Genomic DNA, 19,770 nt, shown 5'->3' with positions numbered 1-19,770 from the left:
GAGTGCTGGGCGTAGTGACAGACACAAAAGGATAGTAAATCCTATTCCAGTATGATCGAGAACCGAAAGATGATTAGCCATGCAGTGACAGCACATTGGACCATTTTCACAGAGAGGATGGGATGTAGCCATTGACAACGGTGATGCCCTACATAAAGCTTGCCATGGAAAGGAGCAGGAATGATTAGATGAAGACAGCAGGAAAGCAGAGGTTCAGAGGAACAAAAGCATCTCTATACGCTTATCTGAAATTCTCACCAATGAATTACATAAGTATCTCTATCCTAGTTTATATTTTATTTATCTTTTAATTATTAAAACTCTATATCCATTTGAATCCGCCTGACTGAGATTTACAAGGTGACCATAGCTTGCTTCAAGCCGACAATCTCCGTGGGATCGACCCTTACTCACGTAAGGTTTATTACTTAGACGACCCAGTGCACTTGCTGGTCAGTTGTGCGAAGTTGTGACAAAGAATTAAGATTATGAACGTGCGTATAAAGTTTTCAGCGCCGTTACCAAGGAATGGAACCGTCACGATTTCTACGCACCAAGTTTTTGGCGCCGTTGCCGGGGATTGTTCGAGTTTGGACAATTGACGGTTCATCTTGTTGCTCAGATTAGGTAATTTTATTTTAATTTTAAGCGTTTTATTCCCTATTTTCGAAAAATACAAAAAAAAAAAATTTCCTTTTTCATTTTTCCCAATTAATTTTCGAAAAATACAAAATTTTTTTACAAAATCATAAAATCAAAAATATTTTTTGTATTTCTTGCTTGAGTCTAGAGTTAACTTTTAAGTTTGGTGTCAATTGCATCTTTTTAATTTTCGAAAAATTATTTTCAAAAATTTCATGCATTGCATTCTTCATGATCTTCAAGTTGTTCTTGGCCAGTCTTCTTGTTTGATCTTCATATTTTCTTGTTTTGTGTCTTTTCTTGTTTTTCATATGCATTTTCAATTTGTTAATGTCTAAAGAATAAAAATTTTTAAGTTTGGTGTCTTGCATGTTTTCTTTTCTTGAAAATTTTTCAAAAATAAGTTCTTGGTGTTCATCATGACATTTAAAGTGTTCTTGGTGTTCATCTTGACATTCATAGTGTTCTTGCATGCATCACATGTTTTGATCCAAAATTTTCATGCATTGAGTCTTTTTGATGTTTTTCTCTTTCTTATTAAAATTCAAAAATAAAAAAAATATCTTTCCCTTTTTCACTCATAAATTTTCGAAAATTTGAGTTGACTTTTTCAAAACTTTTTAAAATTTAGTTGTTTCTTATGAGTCAAATCAAATTTTCAATTTAAAAATCTTATCTTTTTCAAATCTTTTTCAAAAATCAAATCTTTTTCATTTTTCTTTCATAATTTTCGAAAATTCCAAAATGATTTTCAAAAATCTTTTTCTTATTTTGTTTCATAATTTCAAATCTTTACTAACAATTAATGTGATTGATTCAAAAAAATATTAAGTTTATTACTTGCCTAATAAGAAAGGTTCAATCTTTAAACTCTAGAATCATATCTTTTTAGTTTCTTGTTAGTCAAGTAATCAACTTTAATTTTCAAAATCAAATCTTTTTAAATTTCTTTTTCAAATATTTTTCAAATTAAGTTTCAATCACATCTTTTTCAAAATCAATTTCAAAATCTTTTCTAACTTCTTACCTTTTTAAAATTGATTTTCAAATTTTTTTAATCAATCCTATCTTTTTGTTTCAATCATATCTTTTTCAAAACTACCTAACTAATTCTCTCTCTCTAATTTTCAAAAATCCCTTCCCCCTTTTTCAAATTTCTTTTTTTATTAACTAATTATTTTAATTTTTAATTTAATTTGATTTCAATTTTAATTCTCAAAATTTAACTTTAAATTTTAATTTTAATTTAAGTAATTTTCGAAATTTCCTCTCTCTCATCTCCTTCTAATTATTTATTTATTTATTTATTTACTAACACTCCTCTTCATCTAAGAATTCGAACCTACTCCTCACCCTTGTGTTTGGATTCTCCATCTTCTATTCATATCTTCTTCTACTCATATAAAGGAATCTCTATACTGTGACATAGAGGATTCCATATTTTCTTTTCTGTTTTCTTCTTTTTCATATGAGCAGGAACAAGGATAAGAACATTCTTGTTGAAGCTGATCCTGAACCTGAAAGGACTCTGAAGAGGAAGCTAAGGGAAGCTAAAGCACAACTCTCTGGAGAAAATCTGACAGAAATTTTCGAAAAAGAAGAAAACATGGCCGAAAATAATAACAATGCAAGGAAGATGCTTGGTGACTTTACTGCACCAAATTCCAATTTACATGGAAGAAGCATCTCAATTCCTGCCATTGGAGCAAACAACTTTGAGTTTAAACCTCAATTAGTTTCTCTGATGCAACAGAACTGCAAGTTTCATGGACTTCCATCTGAAGATCCTTTTTCAGTTCTTAACTGAATTCTTGCAGAGCTGTGATACTGTTAAGACCAATGGGGTTGATCCCGAGGTCTACAGGCTTATGCTTTTCCCGTTTGCTGTAAGAGACAGAGCTAGAGTATGGTTGGACTCTCAACCTAAAGACAACTTGAACTCTTGGGATAAGCTGGTCACGACTTTCTTAGCCAAGTTCTTTCCTCCTCAAAAGCTTAGCAAGCTTAGAGTGGATGTTCAAACCTTCAGACAGAAAGAAGGGGAATCCCTCTATGAAGCTTGGGAGAGATACAAGGAACTGACCAAAAAGTGTCCTTCTGACATGCTTTCAGAATGGACCATCCTGGATATATTCTATGATTGTCTGTCTGAATTATCAAAGATGTCATTGGACCATTCTGCAAGTGGATCCATTCACCTAAAGAAAACTCCTGTAGAAGCTCAAGAACTCATTGACATGGTTGCAAATAACCAGTTCATGTACACTTCTGAAAGGAATCCTGTGAATAATGGGACGCCTATGAGGAAGGGAGTTCTTGAAATTGATACTCTGAATGCCATATTGGCTCAGAATAAAATATTGACTCAGCAAGTCAATATGACCTCTCAGAGTCTGAATGGATTGAAAGAATCATCCAACAGTACTAAAGAGGCATCTTCTGAAGAAGAAGCTTATGATCCTGAGAACCCTGCAATAGCAGAGGTGAATTACATGGGTGAACCTTATGGAAAAACCTATAATCTCTCATGGAGAAATCACCCAAATTTCTCATGGAAGGATCAACAAAAGCCTCAACAAGGCTTTAATAATGGTGGAAGAAACAGGTTTAGCAATAGCAAGCCTTTTCCATCATCCACTCAGCAATAGACAGAGAGCTCTGAGCAGAATCCATCTAGCTTAGCAAATATAGTCTCTGATCTATCTAAGGCCACTCTAAGTTTCATGAATGAAACACGGTCCTCCATTAGGAATTTGGAGGCACAAGTGGGCCAGCTGAGTAAAAGAGTCACTGAAACTCCTCCTAGTACTCTCCCAAGTAATACAGAAGAGAATCCAAAAAGAGAGTGCAAGGCCATTGATTTAACCATCATGGCCGAACCTACAAGGGAGGGAGAGGATGTGAATCCCAGTGAGGAAGACCTCCTGGGACGTCCAGTGATCAACAAGGAGTTTCCCTCTGAGGAACCAAAGGAATATGAGGCTCATCTAGAGACCATAGAGATTCCTTTGAATCTCCTTATGCCATTCATGAGCTCTGATGAGTATTCTTCTTCTGAAGAGAATGAAGATGTCACTAACGAGCAAGTTGCCAAGTACCTTGGTGCAATCATGAAGCTGAATGCCAAATTATTTGGTAATGAGATTTGGGAAGATGAACCTCCCTTGCTCATCAATGAACTAAGTGATCTGGATCAACTGACATTGCCTCAGAAGAAACAGGATCCTGGAAAGTTCTTAGTACCTTGTACCATAGGCACCATGACCTTTGAGAAGGCTCTATGTGACCTTGGGTCAGGGATAAACCTCATGCCACTCTCTGTAATGGAGAAACTGGGAATCTTTGAGGTGCAAGCTGCCAGAATCTCATTAGAGATGGCAGACAACTCAAGAAAACAGGCTTATGGACAAGTAGAGGACGTGTTAGTAAAGGTTGAAGGCCTTTACATCCCTGCTGATTTCATAATCCTAGACACTGGGAAGGATGAGGATGAATCAATCATCCTTGGAAGACCCTTCCTAGCCACAGCAAGAGCTGTGATTGATGTGGACAGAGGAGAGTTAGTCCTTCAACTAAATGAGGACAACCTTGTGTTTAAAACTCAAGGATCTCCTTCTGTAACCATGGAAAGGAAGCATGAAAAGCTTCTCTCACTACAGAGTCAACCAAATCCCCCACAGTCAAACTCTAAGTTTGGTGTTGGGAGGCCACAACCAAACTCTAAGTTTGGTGTTGAACCCCACATTCAAACTCTAAGTTTGGTGTTGGGAGGTTCCAACCTTGCTCTGAACATCTGTGAGGCTCCATAAGAGCTCACTGTCAAGCTATTGACATTAAAGAAGCGCTTGTTGGGAGACAACCCAATGTTATCTAATTATATTTATTTATTTTCCATTGTTATTTTATGTTTTCTTTAGGTTGATGATCAAGTGAAGTCACAAAAACTACTGAAAAATAAAAAACAGAGTGAAAAATAGAATGAAAAATAGCACACCCTGGAGGAGAACAGTCTGGCGTTTAAACGCCAGAAACAGGCACCAAGCTGGCGTTTAACGCTAGAAAGAAGCATCTACCTAGCGTTAAACGCCAGAACAAAGCATGGAAGTGGTGTTTAACGCCAGAAACAGGCAGCAGTCTGGCGTTAAACGCCAGGATTGCATGTATAGGGCGTTTTACACGTCTAAAGGGTGTAGGGATGAAAAATCCTTGACACCTCAGGATCTGTGGACCCCACAGGATCCCCACCACTTCTTTTCTCTCCTTCACACCTTTTCATAACTCTCTTCCCCAAATTCCCTTCACCAATCACTTCAATCACTCTTTCCCATCACTCCCTCACTACTCACATCCATCTTCTCTTCCCCATAAACCCCACCTACCTTCAAATTCAAAATATTTTCCCTCCCAAACCCAACCCTAAATGGCCGAACCCTAAACCCCTCCCCACCTCTATATAAACCCCTCATTCCTTCTTCTATTTCACACAACACAACCCTCTCTTCTTCCACTTGGCCGAAACCTACTCTCTCTCCCTCTCCTCCATTTCTCTTCTTCTTCTACTTCTTTCTTTCATCTTTTGCTCGGGGACGAGCAAACATTTTAAGTTCGGTGTGGTAAAAGCATTGCTTTTTGTTTTTCCATAACCATTTACAGCACCTAAGGCCAGAGACATCCTCATTGAAGAGAACAAGCCCATCACTAAGAAAAGGATGGAGCAAACAAGAGATCATGGACCTCAACATGAGCATGAGGAAACTCCTCACGAAGAAATCCCTGAGATGCCTCAGGGGATGCACTTCCCTCCACAAAACTATTTGGAGCAAACCAACACTTCCCTAGGAGAATTAAGCTCCAACATGGGACAACTAAGGATGGAGCATCAAGAGCACTCCATCATCCTCCATGAAATTAGAGAAGATCAAAGAGCTATGAGGGAGGAGCAACAAAGACAAGGAAGAGACATAGAGGAGCTCAAGAGCACCATTGGTTCTTCAAGAAGAGGAAGACGCCATCCTCACTAAGGTGGACTCATTCCTTAATCTCCTTGTTTATTTATTTTCTTGTTTTTCGATTTCTGAGCTTTATGTTTATTTATATTTGTGTCTTATTACATGATCATTAGTGTCTAAGTGTCTATGCCTTAAAGTTATGAATATGAATCCATCACCTCTCTTAAATGAAAACTGTTCTAAAAACAAAAGAACAAGAAGTACATGGTTTTGAATTCATCCTTGAAACTAGTTTAATTATTTTGATGTGGTGGTAATACTTTTTGTTTTCTGAATGTATGCTTGAACAGTGCACATGTCTTTTGAAGTTGTTGTTTATGAATGTTAAATATGTTGGCTCTTGAAAGAATGATGAAAAGGAGAAATGTTATTTGATAATCTGAAAAATCATAAAAATGATTCTTGAAGCAAGAAAAAGCAGTGAATACAAAAGCTTGCAGAAAAAAAAAGAGAGAGAAAAGAAAGAAAAAAAATGCCAACAAAAAAAAAGAGAAAAAGAAAAAGCAAGCAGAAAAAGCCAAAAGCTCTTTAAACCAAAAGGCAAGAGCAAAAAGCCAATAGCCCTTAAAACCAAAAGGCAAGGGTAAATAAAAAGGATCCAAGGCTTTGAGCATCAGTGGATATGAGGGCCTAAGGGAATAAAATCCTGGCCTAAGCGGCTAAACCAAGCTGTCCCTAACCATGTGCTTATGGCGTGAAGGTGTCAAGTGAAAACTTGAGACTGAGCGGTTAAAGTCAAGGTCCAAAGCAAAAAGAAGAGTGTGCTTAAGAACCCTGGACACCTCTAATTGGGGACTTTAGCAAAGTTGAGTCAAAATCTGAAAAGGTTCACCCAGTTATGCGTCTGTGGCATTTATGTATCCGGTGGTAATACTGGAAAACAAAGTGCTTAGGGCCACGGCCAAGACTCATAAAGTAGCTATGTTCAAGAATCAACATACTGAACTAGGAGAATCAATAACACTATCTGAATTCTAAGTTCCTATAGATGCCAATCATTCTGAACCTCAATGGATAAAGTGAGATGCCAAAACTATTCAAGAGGCAAAAAGCTACAAGTCCCGCTCATCTGATTGAAGCTAATTTTCATTGATATTTTGGAATTTATAGTATATTCTCTTCTTTTTATCCTATTTGATTTTCAGTTGCTTGGGGACAAGCAACAATTTAAGTTTGGTGTTGTGATGAGCGGATAATTTATACGCCTTTTGGCATTGTTTTTACATAGTTTTTAGTATAATTTAATTATTTTTAGTATATTTTTATTAGTTTTTAATTAAAAATCACATTTCTGGACTTTACTATGATTTTGTGTGTTTTTCTGTGATTTCAGGTAATTTCTGACTGAAATTGAGGGACCTGAGCAAAAATCAGATTCAGAGGTTGAAGAAGGACTGCATATGCTGTTGGATTCTGACCTCCCTGTACTCAAAGTGGATTTTCTGGAGCTACAGAACTCCAAATGGTGCGCTCTCAATTGCGTTGGAAATTAGACATCCAGGGCTTTCCAGCAATATATAATAGTTTATACTTTGATTAAGGATAGATGACGTAAACTGGCGTTGAACGCCAGTTCCATGCTGCATTCTGGAGTCAAACGCCAGAAACAGATTGCAAAGTGGAGTTAAACGCCAGAAACAGGTTACAAATTGGCGTTCAACTCCAAGAAAGACCTCTACACGTATAAAGCTCAATGCTCAGCCCAAGCACACACCAAGTGGGCCCCGGAAGTGGATTTCTGCATCATTTACTCATTTCTGTAAACCCTAGTAACTAGTTTAGTATAAATAGGACTTTTTACTATCTTTGTAAGGAATCTTTGATTAGTTTTTATGCTATCTTAGACTTTCATGGGGGCTGGCCATTCGGCCATGCCTGGACCATTATCACTTATGTATTTTCAAATGGTAGAGTTTCCACACACCATAGATTAAGGTGTGGACCTCTGCTGTTCCTCATGAATTAATACAAAGTACTACTATTTTTCTATTCAATTCAAGCTTATTCCTATTCTAAGATATCCATTCGCACCCAAAAACATGATGAATGTAATGATTATGTGACGCTCATCATCATTCTCACTTATGAACGCGTGCCTGACAAACACTTCCGTTCTACATGCAAACAGGCTAGAATGAATATCTCTTAGATATCTAATACAGGGGACTGAGTCCGAGATATTAGAATCTTTGTGGTATAAGTTAGAACCCATGGATGGCCATTCTTGAGATCCGGAAAGTCTAAACCTTGTCTGTGGTATTCCGAGTAGGATCTGGGAAGGGATGGCTGTGACGAGCTTCAAACTCGCGAGTGCTGGGCATAGTGACAGACACAAAAGGATAGTAAATCCTATTCTAGTATGATCGAGAACCGACAGATGATTAGCCATGCAGTGACAGCGCATTGGACCATTTTCACAGAGAGGATGGGATGTAGCCATTGACAACGGTGATGCCCTACATAAAGCTTGCCATGGAAAGGAGCATGAATGATTAGATGAAGACAGCAGGAAAGCAGAGGTTCAGAGGAACGAAAGCATCTCTATACGCTTATCTGAAATTCTCACCAATGAATTACATAAGTATCTCTATCCTAGTTTATGTTTTATTTATCTTTTAATTATTAAAACTCTATATCCATTTGAATCCGCCTGACTGAGATTTACAAGGTGACCATAGCTTGCTTCAAGCCGACAATCTCCGTGGGATCGATCCTTACTCACGTAAGGTTTATTACTTGGACGACCCAGTGTACTTGCTGGTCAGTTGTGCGAAGTTGTGACAAAGAATTAAGATTATGAACGTGCGTATAAAGTTTTCAGCGCCGTTACCAAGGAATGGAACCGTCACGATTTCTGCGCACCAATGTCCTTCCTTCAACACATCTCTTTTCTTCTCCTATTTCCATTTCTTTCCTTCTCCTTTCTTCTTCCCTTCTTCTACCCCTCATCCAACACTCCTAAACACCATTGATAACCATTTATTTTAGTTAACTAATTAGTTAGTTAGTTAGTTGATTAGTTAGTTTTAGTAAGTTTTCATTTCATTTTCTCTTTTTCATTGTAAGTGTTGGGTTGTTATTCTTGATTACCATTAATTGCTGCTGAGTATTAAAAAGGGATGTTATCTTAACATCATTATGTTTATAATCTTTGTTGGATTCTATTGTTGAGGTTATATTTTGCTACTTGGTTTTGAGTTTTTCATGCTTACCTTTTAAGAATACCAAGTGATGAGAATTGCCTTCGAGCTTGTAACTCTTCTTGAATTGCATGATTTGGCCACCATGTGATTTGAACCCTATTCTTTGATTAGGCAATCTCTTGACATTGGATGGTGTGCATTTACCTTAATGCATTGTATTTCACGATCATATGCATCCATATGCTTATAGCTTGAATGCCTTCAAGCTTCTTTAATGCTTGTTTTACCTTACAAGTTCACTTAAAGCATCTCAAGTACACTAAAATGAGTAAAGTGCATGCTCCTTTTGTGACATAACTTTTTATGCTAATGTGTTTTCTAAAAGGCGCCTAATTTAGAACTCACATCCCTATTTTCCTAATGTCACACTAATTCACTCACTCAATTCTAATGATTAGTACCTCATTCCCAACAATGTATGCTTCCTTGTTTTTGTGCTCTCTCATCTTATGGTGTTGTATTTTTGTTTTTCATGAATGATGCACTGTAAGCAAAAATGAAAGTGGAAGAAAGAACGCGTAGCAACCGGTTGATCTACCAACTGAAGGTAGCAACTCAGAAAGTCGCCGTACCCCCTGCTCCTCTTTGAGTGCACCGAGGACGGTGCAAACTTTTAAGTGTGGGGAGGTCGTCCGACCGATCGACGATTTTGGGTGACAAATTTCTAATTCCAACACTTTTGCATTTTATTTTAGGTTTTTAGGATTTTTGTTGCATTTTCTTACTTTTGCATATATATACATAATAAACTTAGTCAAAATAATGAGGTTCTTCAAGATTTCTATCTATAGGGCACCAATTGATTTGAGTGAACACTTTTCATAGAACTTGCTTGAATTATATATATATATATATATATATATATATTGTGGATCATGTTTTTGAGCTAAGAACACAAGCAAGTGAGATTTGAGCCTAATTGTGTGGTTACATTATATAGCCACTTATTTTTCCTTCTTGTGTGCATTATTCTCTTTCTATGATTGTAATCCTTGATTTGTTTGATTCTTTATATCCATTGTTTTGTGTATTCATGCATTTATATGATTAAGGCCATCATTTCATTTAGCTCACTTACCCAAATAGCGTTACCTTTTATCTTCCATTGTTAGCCAACTTTGAGCCTACGATTAACCCACTTGTTCTTAATTTTAGCACATTACAAGCCTTAAAGCGAAAAACAATAAATGTCCTTAATTTGGATCTTTGATTGGCTTAGGCTAGTGTGTGGGAAACTTGGGACATTGGTTGAATAAAGAGGATAGTTTTGTATTTTTGTTGTAAATATTGGGAATTGGGTACATGCTCATGTGTTAATTAAAATGTATAGACCTTATGCATTGATGTTCTTGTATATAGTTTGAAAGAAAAGAAAAAAATGAGAAAAATAAAAGGGAAAAAAAAGCAAAAAAAAAAAAAAAATAAAAAGAAAAAGAAAAGAAATAAAAAGGGGACAAAATGCCCCAAAGCAAGTGAAGCTCAATAAAATCAATGCATATGTATTGAGAAATGAAAAGAAAATGCATGAGTATGTTAAAAAGTGAAAGATGTGTAGCTAGGTTAGAACTTAATTATATAGGATGTCATAGGTTAGGTAGGAAGTTTAAGCTTATCAAAGATTCAAATTTCAAGCTCACTTGACCAAATATGCATCTTACCTTGACCCTAGCCCCATTACAACCTAAAGAAAAGACCTCATGATACTTGTATGCATGCATGAAATATATGTCGATTGTTAGAAGAAAAACAAATCTTGGAAAGCATGATTAGGGTAGAATTGAGTGAATCAACCCTAAACACTTGAGCGAATAGAGTGCAAACACTACCGGTGAGGGTTCGATTGCTCAATTACATGTTTTCCACCTATGATCATCACTCCTCATGCAAGTTTGTAAAAATATTTAATAGCTCAATTCAATTGTGGTTTGGCATGGTTGTTAATACCCTTAGCCCTTGTGCATATATGTATTCTTTGGAATTGATTTATTTTGACCAAGCAATTGCATTCATGTAGATAGTTGCATATAGGTACTTTGTATTTAGATTAGTTTACATCGAATAAATGTTGATATCCTTTGCTTTCTCTTGGTTTAAGCATGAGGACATGCTTGGTTTAAGTGTGGGGAGGTTGATAAACCCCATTTGTAGGGTTTATCTTGTGCCTAATTTAGGGGATTTTATGACCTTTTACCCACATTTATTCAATGAAATAGCATAGTTTCATGATTGTCTCATAATTTGTGCTTAAGTGTGAAAACATGCTTTTTAGGCTCTTAATTGTTTAATCTTGATTTTCCTTTAATTCCATTAGATGCCTTGGTATATTTGTTAAGTGATTTCAGGTTTAGGAGGCAAAGATTGGATCAAGGAAATGAAGGAAAAGCATGTAAAAATGGAGAACTCATGAAGAAATGAAGGAATCGCAAAAGCTGTCAAGCCGACCTCTTCGCACTTAATCGACCATAACTTGAGCTACAGAGGTCCAAATGATGCGGTTCTAGTTGCGCTGGAAAGCTAACATCCGGAGCGTCGAAATGGTATAAGATTTACCATATTTGCATTGCACATAGGGGCGCGCACGCACACGGTATGCATACACACCGATGGGTGCACATGATTCACTTAATACAACTCGTGGCCAGCAATTTTAGAAGCCTTGTGGGTCCAATATAACTCATTTCTGATGCTATTTAAGCCAAGGATTGAAGGATAATTAACATACTTTTGATCATTAGTCATAGTTTAAGTTTTAGAAGTAGTTAGAGTTAGTTTCTAGAGAGAGAAGCTCTCACTTCTCTCTAGAATTAGGATTAGGTTATAGATCTAAATCTACTTCTTCTCCTCTTCTAATTTTCCTTTTTCTTCCCTAATTGTTCTCTTGTAGTTGTAGAATTCTTCTTCTCTTGTAATTCCTTTGTATTGTTAGTTGTAGTTTATGAACTTTCTTTTATAGATCTACATTTCTTCTTCAATGCAATTGGTAAGTTCTTTGTTGTTTCATGATTGTCTTCCTTTTCTATTGTTGATCTCTTGCTATTCTAGTTAGATCTCTCTTTAATTCTTGCAATTCATGTTGTTTACTTTTATTGCCTTCTATGTGTTTGTTAAAATGCTTCTTTTAGTTATGAGTTTACCTTTCTATTGCTTTGCCTTTCTATTGTTAATCTCTTACTTTTGTAGTTGTAGATTCCTTTAATTCTTGCAATTTACCATGCTTTTCTTTTGTGCCTTCTAAGTGTTTGATAAAATGCTTGGTTGGATTTTAGAGTAGATTTTAGTGCTCTTGGCTTGGGAAGGTAACTTAGGAACCCTTGAGTTACTAATGTCCAAGTGATTGACGATTGGGAGCCGTTAACTCTAGATCTCACTAATTGATTTGGTGGAGAACTAGAACTTATGGACTTGGATTGATATAGCTCACTTGACTTTCCTCTACTATTAGTTAGGGGTTGACTTAGTGGGATTGATCCTTGCCAATTCTTATGTTGTGGTTAGTGATAAGGATAGAGATCCTTGACCACCAAACCTTGCCAAGACCTTTTTAGTTGTTAGTTATTTTCATTGCCATTTACATTTCATGTCTCTTACCACAAAAACCCCAAAATATCTCATAACCAATAACAAGACACTTTGTTGTAATTCCTAGGGAGAACGACCCAAGGTTCCAATACTTCGGTTTATAAATTTAGGGGTTTGTACTTGTGACAACCCAAATTTTTGTATGAAAGGACTATTGTTGGTTTAGAAATTATACTTGCAACGAGAATTCAATTGTGAAATTCTAGACCACACAAAAGTCCTCTCATCAAACGGACAACTGGTTCAAAGCTGTGGAGGGTGCATTACAGACTCAACAAGTCTCGAATAATCAGTTCGTGGAATATGCGGCTTATCAACTAATGGGAGAAGCTCAGCAATGGTGGCAAGGAGAGCACCGACTGCTACACCTACAGAAGGTGGACATTACATGTGCGTTATTCTAGGAAGCTTTCTACAAAAAGTACTTGTATGAATCATTAAGGGAGGCCAAAGAGTTGGAGCTCTTACAATTGAAGCAAGGGTCCATGACTATAGCTGAATACACCAGTAAGTTCAAAGAACTCTGTAGGTCCTCGAGAATAAGTCAGGGTACTCCTGAGTCCTATGAAGGATGGAAATGTGTCAAATACGAAGTGGGGCTTAGGAAAGATATCATGTGTGTTGTGACTCCACTAGAGATTAGGAGATTCTCTGAATTGGTGGACAAGGCAACAATTGTTTAAGAATATGCCAAGGAGGCGACTTTGGAGAAAGATGTTCGTGGCGGTACCAGTAGCAAAGGTCATGGAAAGTATTTTCCACCCAGAGGCCAGATCTTCAAAAGGGATGGACATGCCACTCAGCATCCTCGTGGTCAAAGAAACTTCAGAAGAAACAACAATGCCCAGTTTCACCAGGCGAAAGAAAATGGTCGATGCTATACTTGTGGACTGCTTGGACACATTGCCAAGGATTGCCGTCGGAGGAAAAATCAGAATGCGAGTCAGAACCAATAGTAAAGTCGTGTATCTGCTGTGAATGCCCTATGCGGCTGCTTAAGATAAGAGGTAGGTGTATAATTGGTTATAAAACTTTAACTATATTTTGCGATTTTGGGACAACCCGTTTACTCATAGTTTGTGACGGAGAGAAAGGTTTGGAAACAAAGGTGTCAAACTTAGTATCAAAATTTAGGACCAAACTCACTTGTACCGCTTAGAGTAAGGCCGCTAGAGTTGATGGAACTTAGGGACATTTCTGATTGGCATGGGCAAATAATCCAATTCTTAAAGACCAAAGAATCAGAGTAACGCTGCGGAAGCACGGTGATTTTAATGACGGTGTGAGGTCTTATACGAATGAAGGCCTAACACATCCTTGCAGACCGACCTACCTTTTCCCTTGTAAATTACCTTAGAGTTCTTTATTTTGAAATCCCTCTTGGTGAATCAATTGAACCTTGCCCAATTCTATTCCTTGTTTGCACATATCCTCACGCGAACCTTATACTCCTTGATGTATGCCTGAATGTGTACTGTTAGGTTGAACCACCTTTATTGAAGGGCTCTTAATACTCTTAAAATCAGTAAAGACCTAATTTGATTCAATTTGCCGTATTCTTTCCTCTAAAGATTCTTAATTTGGAATTCCTTTCTTGGGGTGCACTCTAATTCCCTTTGTGGTACATTTTCTTATTTTCTACAACCTTGTCTGATCATAAAACAAAGCATCTTTTCAAATTCGTATGGATACCATTCGAAATTGTTTACCCTCTTCTAAGCTTGGTATTTCTTCAAATAACTCGAGTTCATTTCAACATCGTATGTAATTTTTGGACACAATCATCGATATGTTAGTCCCTTAGGACACGAATTATAAATCCGAAGGACGAGACTTGCGAGGGTGCGATATCGCAAGGAGATGTGAAGCCTTACTTTTGCGAATGGCGTTACTTATGACTAAATTGATACACAAGGATGCTCCATTAGCTCAAACGCCGAATTGTAATTCCTCTAGAACTTGAAAGAACGATTAGCTACATCACCGGTACTTGTGTTATGTGAACCTCAGGAACCAGTTAGGATCTACGATAATACCTCATTGAAAGTCTTGGAGTACGTATCGACGTAGCTTTAGGAGGTAATAGTTGGTGCATCGCGATGGTTGAGGCCATATAAAGTGAAATCTCTGACTCACGATCTGGAGCCTGCTACGTTTATACTTGTGTTAAAGATGTGGAGCAAGGGGAACTACCTCCATGAAGATGGAGGAAATTACTCAAGGACTACAATTGGGAGTTAAGCTACTACCTAGGGATAATCACGCTTGATTTTGGTTTCTCACGTGTAGATTATAAGATAGTTAATATAACGTTTGGCACATGGTGAATTATTGAGTGCAGAGGTAATTAGAAAAGAAGAAAATAAGTAAGAATAAATTTAGGCTTGAATTTTTGGATGAGTTTAATATTTGATTTTAATATGATAAGTAGAAGTTCATTAGTTGTTTAGGATGTCTAAGGAAGGTTGAATTGTATACATTGGTGTAATTGTAGATGAATTGGACATTTAGATGCGGAATAAAGGGTGTGGTGGTATTGAGGACCTTGGGATTTTGTCAAATGAGTAAAGAAAATGGAGAATAGAATATTTTAGGTGTTGAAATGATTGAGCATGGTTGAGTGGGTGGTATTGAAACTGTGGCTAGTATAAGAACTGTTGCTAGGCTTTGAAAGTGTTGAATGGTTGGAATTGATGGATATTGTAATTGGAGCTGTAGAAAACTGTTTCAGACTAGAATTAGGCATAGAGACCTTATAAAGCACTAAGTTATGAATCAGTCTTAGGATAAGCGTAAACACTATTAGGGTCAAGTTGAGGAACTTCAGAAGTAAGCCTAGGTTTTGTAATCCGATGAGGGATGTATGACTTGATTGGATATTTGGATTAGTTAGTTAATTAGTGGCTAAAAATCAGAGTAGCGCAGCGGAAGCTTGTGGAATGCAATAGCATATGATAGTCATGAGTAGAGGTCATAGGAAGATGACTAAACGTATCTTAGGCTTGAATACTTGAAGAGTTAGTGGGTTAATGTAAGTAAAAGTTTTCTAAAAACTAAGTCTAATTGTGGCAGTAAGATTAGAATGAGTCGGGATAAGCTATGAAGATGAGGGTAGGCGAATAAATTGGAATTGGGTGATAACTGAATGCAAATGTTGTATTGAGGTTGAATTAAGGAAATCTAAGAGTGAGAAGGATGAGTACGTCATAGGCTTAAATTCGGTTAAGATATAACATTATAAATAAGTCTAAGGAATGTAAATAGAGTATTGAGCTCACATAGAAGGATGAAAAGGTGAATGGTGAGAGGTAGGTTTAAGTTGAAGGAACGTTTAAGGATGATGATGGGGTGATCCAAAATTTTAGGGCAAAATTTCTTATTTGGTAGGGAGAATGTAAGTACTATGAATAACGAACCGTCTAATTATGTAATTAATATTTCCCAAATTAGGTTCCGAAAAGTTAGAGTGAGAATTTGAGGATGTAAATATGATTTTTGGACTCAGTAGGTTTTTTTGAGTTAGAAAATGTGTTTTCTGCGAAAAACTGTGAAAAATCACAAACCGGCAGCCAAACCAGTTGAACCGGTTCAAGTCTGCCCAGTACTGTGCAAGAAAAAGTGAAAACAGTCAAGAACTTAAGAAAAATAGTAGAAGTAAAAAACCGGACGTTAACTTTAAAGGTTTGGCCCGAAGTGGGACCAAACGGACTAAAAACGCTAACGGATTGAACCGGGCCCAAGTTGGGCCCAAGCCCAACATATAAATAGGTTCATAAGTGAACCCATTCAGCAACAAACACTTAAAACATAACACCACCAGCTGATAAGAGAAGAAGGAGAAGAAGCTCCATTGTCACTATTCACATAGAGCTTCCCAAGCTCATATCTTGAGCTATAGAGCTTCGATCGCCGCACCATTTGCGACCACGCGTTCCTCGTGGAGAGCTCTATAAACCCCCTCCCCAAGAAACTGGTAAGAAAAGCTCGAATCCCTCTCAGTTCTTCTCTTCAAAATTTCGAGTTTTAGGGCTTTTGATTAAGTGAGGTTTTGTAATTTTTGGGTGTTTAGGTACATTCTAACCTTTGGTTAGCATTGGATTCGACATCTAAAATTGTTGGGTAAGGTAAGATCTCTTGAAATCCTTGTGAGATTATGATTAAATTGAGCCCTAGGTTGGTTAGTCATGAATTGTGTGTATATAGCTTGATCATTGTGAGTTTGAAAGCTATTGGAACTTGTTGGTGCTTGTTGAAGTGGAAGTGGAGGCTTGCTTGTGGTTGAAAGTATAGATTATGCTCAATTTTGAGTTTTGGCATATTGGGAATCGGCCAAGGTATGGTTTCGGTTTCCTCTATGTAGTATATAATATTCATGGACACTTAGGCTAGTGACCCATAGGATAGGTTTGGATTTATGTGGTTGTTGATAATGGTTGATTGGTAACATATGTTTTCAACTATTTTACCTTCCCAACAAGATTGTAAGCTTTTGTGACACTATTTTAAGACTCTTGGGCCTAGTTTTGGGCATTTAAAACATGGGAAAGAACCTAAGAGATTTAGTTGATATTATTTTGAAAAGTTAGAAAACAGAGGCTTAGGTTTCTGGTGCACTGAGGATGGGTTGATGGCGTATGAAGGTAGACTGGTATGTGAAATGAGAACTGAGGGACTGTTGAGTTTGGAACTGAAATATGAAATGGAAGTGGTTGAGATGAGTCGAGGACTCTGAATGAGATGATGGATCCATGTTATACTGAAAAGGTTTTCTGAAAACCACTGAAGTACTGATTTATACTGAGATTACGAGATACTATGCGCCTGGCTGGGACGGTAGTTAATCCCACCTATCGAGGTATGGATATTAAGATTATGAGAAGTTATGCGTCCGACAGGGATGGTGGTTAATCCCGCCTGTCGAGGTAGTAGCAGCGGCATAAGGACGGTGGTTAACCCCGCTTATGTTGAGATGTGAGGTCTGTGGCAAGAGTATCTCGCTCGCATCCCTTCGGATCACTAGAGTGTGCAGGCACAAAACCCTGGACGGTGTTCCGAGCACAATATCTCGGGGGTTCCCAATTATGATTTCGAAGGGCGACATCTCCATGGAGATGTGTCGGGTTGGCAATTGAACCGACAATGTGATATCACAGTCAATAGTACAGGCATTCATCATGTGCATTTTCTATCTGTTTGTTTGCTTTGCCAACTTGTAATTGTATGCCTAATTGAATAACATGCCTATTTGCTTACTTGAATTACTTGCCTTATATGCTTCTATTTGTGTTTTACTTGTATTGTAATTAATTGTGATTTCTATTGGGATTGAGGAGGTTCGAAAGGCAGTGGCGATGGGATCGCATGGAGGATAGGTTAGTGAAGGCTGTGGGACATCAGTGTTTGGTTAGAATAGAAATCCCCTAAGATAGAGTACCCTGTTTATTTATGTTAAGATTTATATAATTATGCCTTATTGTTTTAGTATATCTAAGATGAATCTTGTGATGGATATGAAGTCTAGTATTGCCTTTGGTGTCCCGGGGTCTTATATCCTTCATCACTGGGCACTATTACCATACTGAGAACCTCCGATTCTCATACCATATTTCTGTTGTATTTTTCAGATGTAGGTCGCAATCCACCTCGGTGAGTTGTTTGGATGGTGACAGAAGCGGAGGATCCTGTTACTCCTGTAGTCTTTTCGATTTATTTTGTTATATATCTCATACTTTTGTATTTTTCTTTGCCTAGAGGCTTGTATTTGAGAGAGAAAAACTTGTATAAGCTGATTTTACGGTCTGGTTCTGTATGTCTGAATATGGCTAGCCGGCTTAAACTCCGCGAGCCGTGGCTAGATTCTTATGATATTATACTATTACTTTTTGTTATATTACATCTATATCTTGTGCTTTAAGTTAGTAGCTTTGTTAGTATGTTTTGCGCTTTTCAAATCCTGTTTTTGAGCTATATCTTTCATCGGTCTTCTAGATAATATTAATTCTTTCTATATATTATATGTATGAGTTTAGAACTGTCGTAATCACTAATTAACCTTTGCTTTACGACGCGAGGTAAAGCTTAGGCTAGTTAGGGTGTTACATTTAAAGGTATCAGAGCGATTCGTCCTCATGAGTCTGAGGGATGGACCGATTGTAATTCATTGCATACTCTGTGTGTCTTTTTCTTTGATGCTATTAGGTTATCTACTTGATATTTCATAGCATGCTTGTTTGTGAGCGCCTGTTTGGGATAATTGAAGCACTAGACTTTTGATATTGAAACTGATCACCTTGATATCGACTGTTTGGTGTAGACAGGAACCCTAATCTCTACTCGCGAACAAGGTCGGTCACCTATGCAGAGAGATTATGAGGGTAACCCGTCGACAGATAATCACGCTAAACTTATGACGGCGATGACTAACTTAGCTAACACGATTCAAGTAAGTACTGTGAGAAGTACTCTTATGATATTGAATGTGTGAATGATTGGTTTGATTATTGAATAATAAGGTTTGAGAAATTGAGGTGTGGAATTTGATAGTTTTGGGTGAAATTGTGTAGATAGGGTATGTTTGGTTTCGGTTGAGTGTAATTATATGAATGTGGTTGGGTTGTGGTAATTTAGATGAGTGGAAATGAATTTATCTTGTGAACATTGGAAAAATTGGTGACTTCTATTTTTAGGTAAAAACTGATTTTTGACTAATTTCGGCGGTCCGTAACTCAGTCCACGGAGTTTGGAATTCTTCAAAATTGGATTTTTATGAAAGTTTATTCAACGATATTTTCAACGGTTTAGAAATGGTTGAAAAAGGAATTTTGTAGAAGAAGTTATGTGTGTTGGAAGTTTGGGGTTGAAAATGTAAATCTGTAGCTTTTTAACTTTGTAAGATTTTTGGTAAAACGTACCTCGACGCACTCGCATGGCCGACACGCACCCGTCACTCATGATTTTTACCCTCTCGCGTGCGCCTGGTTGATGCGTACGCGTTGATGTATTGATGCAATTGCTCGGTAGAAATTCCAGAGAGTTGCGCTGGTATTGTGCTGGTTTTGTGCAAGGAGCACAAAACCTACCCACGCGTACGTGTCACTGACGCGCACGCGTCGCGCTACCTTTCTGCTTCCCATGCGTGCGCACGGACAACGCGCACGCGTCATTATAACTTTTCTGCTTTCCACGCGTGCGCATGGGCAACGCGCACGCGTGACCCCGTTTTCACCCCAAAGCTGATTTTGAGTTTTCAAAGCCGAATTTCAGACTTCTAAGTCTCCATTCTCACCCTTTATGTCATAAATACTTATAGTATGCTTAGCGATTGAAAGAGGCTAGGA

General features: G+C 37.5%; 1 non-coding gene across 1 annotated transcript; it reads right to left on the bottom strand.

The window, feature by feature from the left end:
• Positions 1–2,642: 2,642 nt before the first annotated feature.
• Positions 2,643–2,750, bottom strand: LOC112760333 (small nucleolar RNA R71). Its single transcript, XR_003180779.1, has one exon. It is a non-coding gene; the product is annotated as a small nucleolar RNA R71 (small nucleolar RNA).
• Between the last annotated feature and the right edge of the window lie 17,020 nt (positions 2,751–19,770).

Source organism: Arachis hypogaea, chromosome 16, assembly GCF_003086295.3.
Source record: "Arachis hypogaea cultivar Tifrunner chromosome 16, arahy.Tifrunner.gnm2.J5K5, whole genome shotgun sequence".
NCBI lineage: Eukaryota > Viridiplantae > Streptophyta > Magnoliopsida > Fabales > Fabaceae > Arachis > Arachis hypogaea.
The sequence above is the reverse complement of the archived record's forward strand: the minus strand, read 5'-3'. Positions and strand labels throughout refer to the sequence as shown.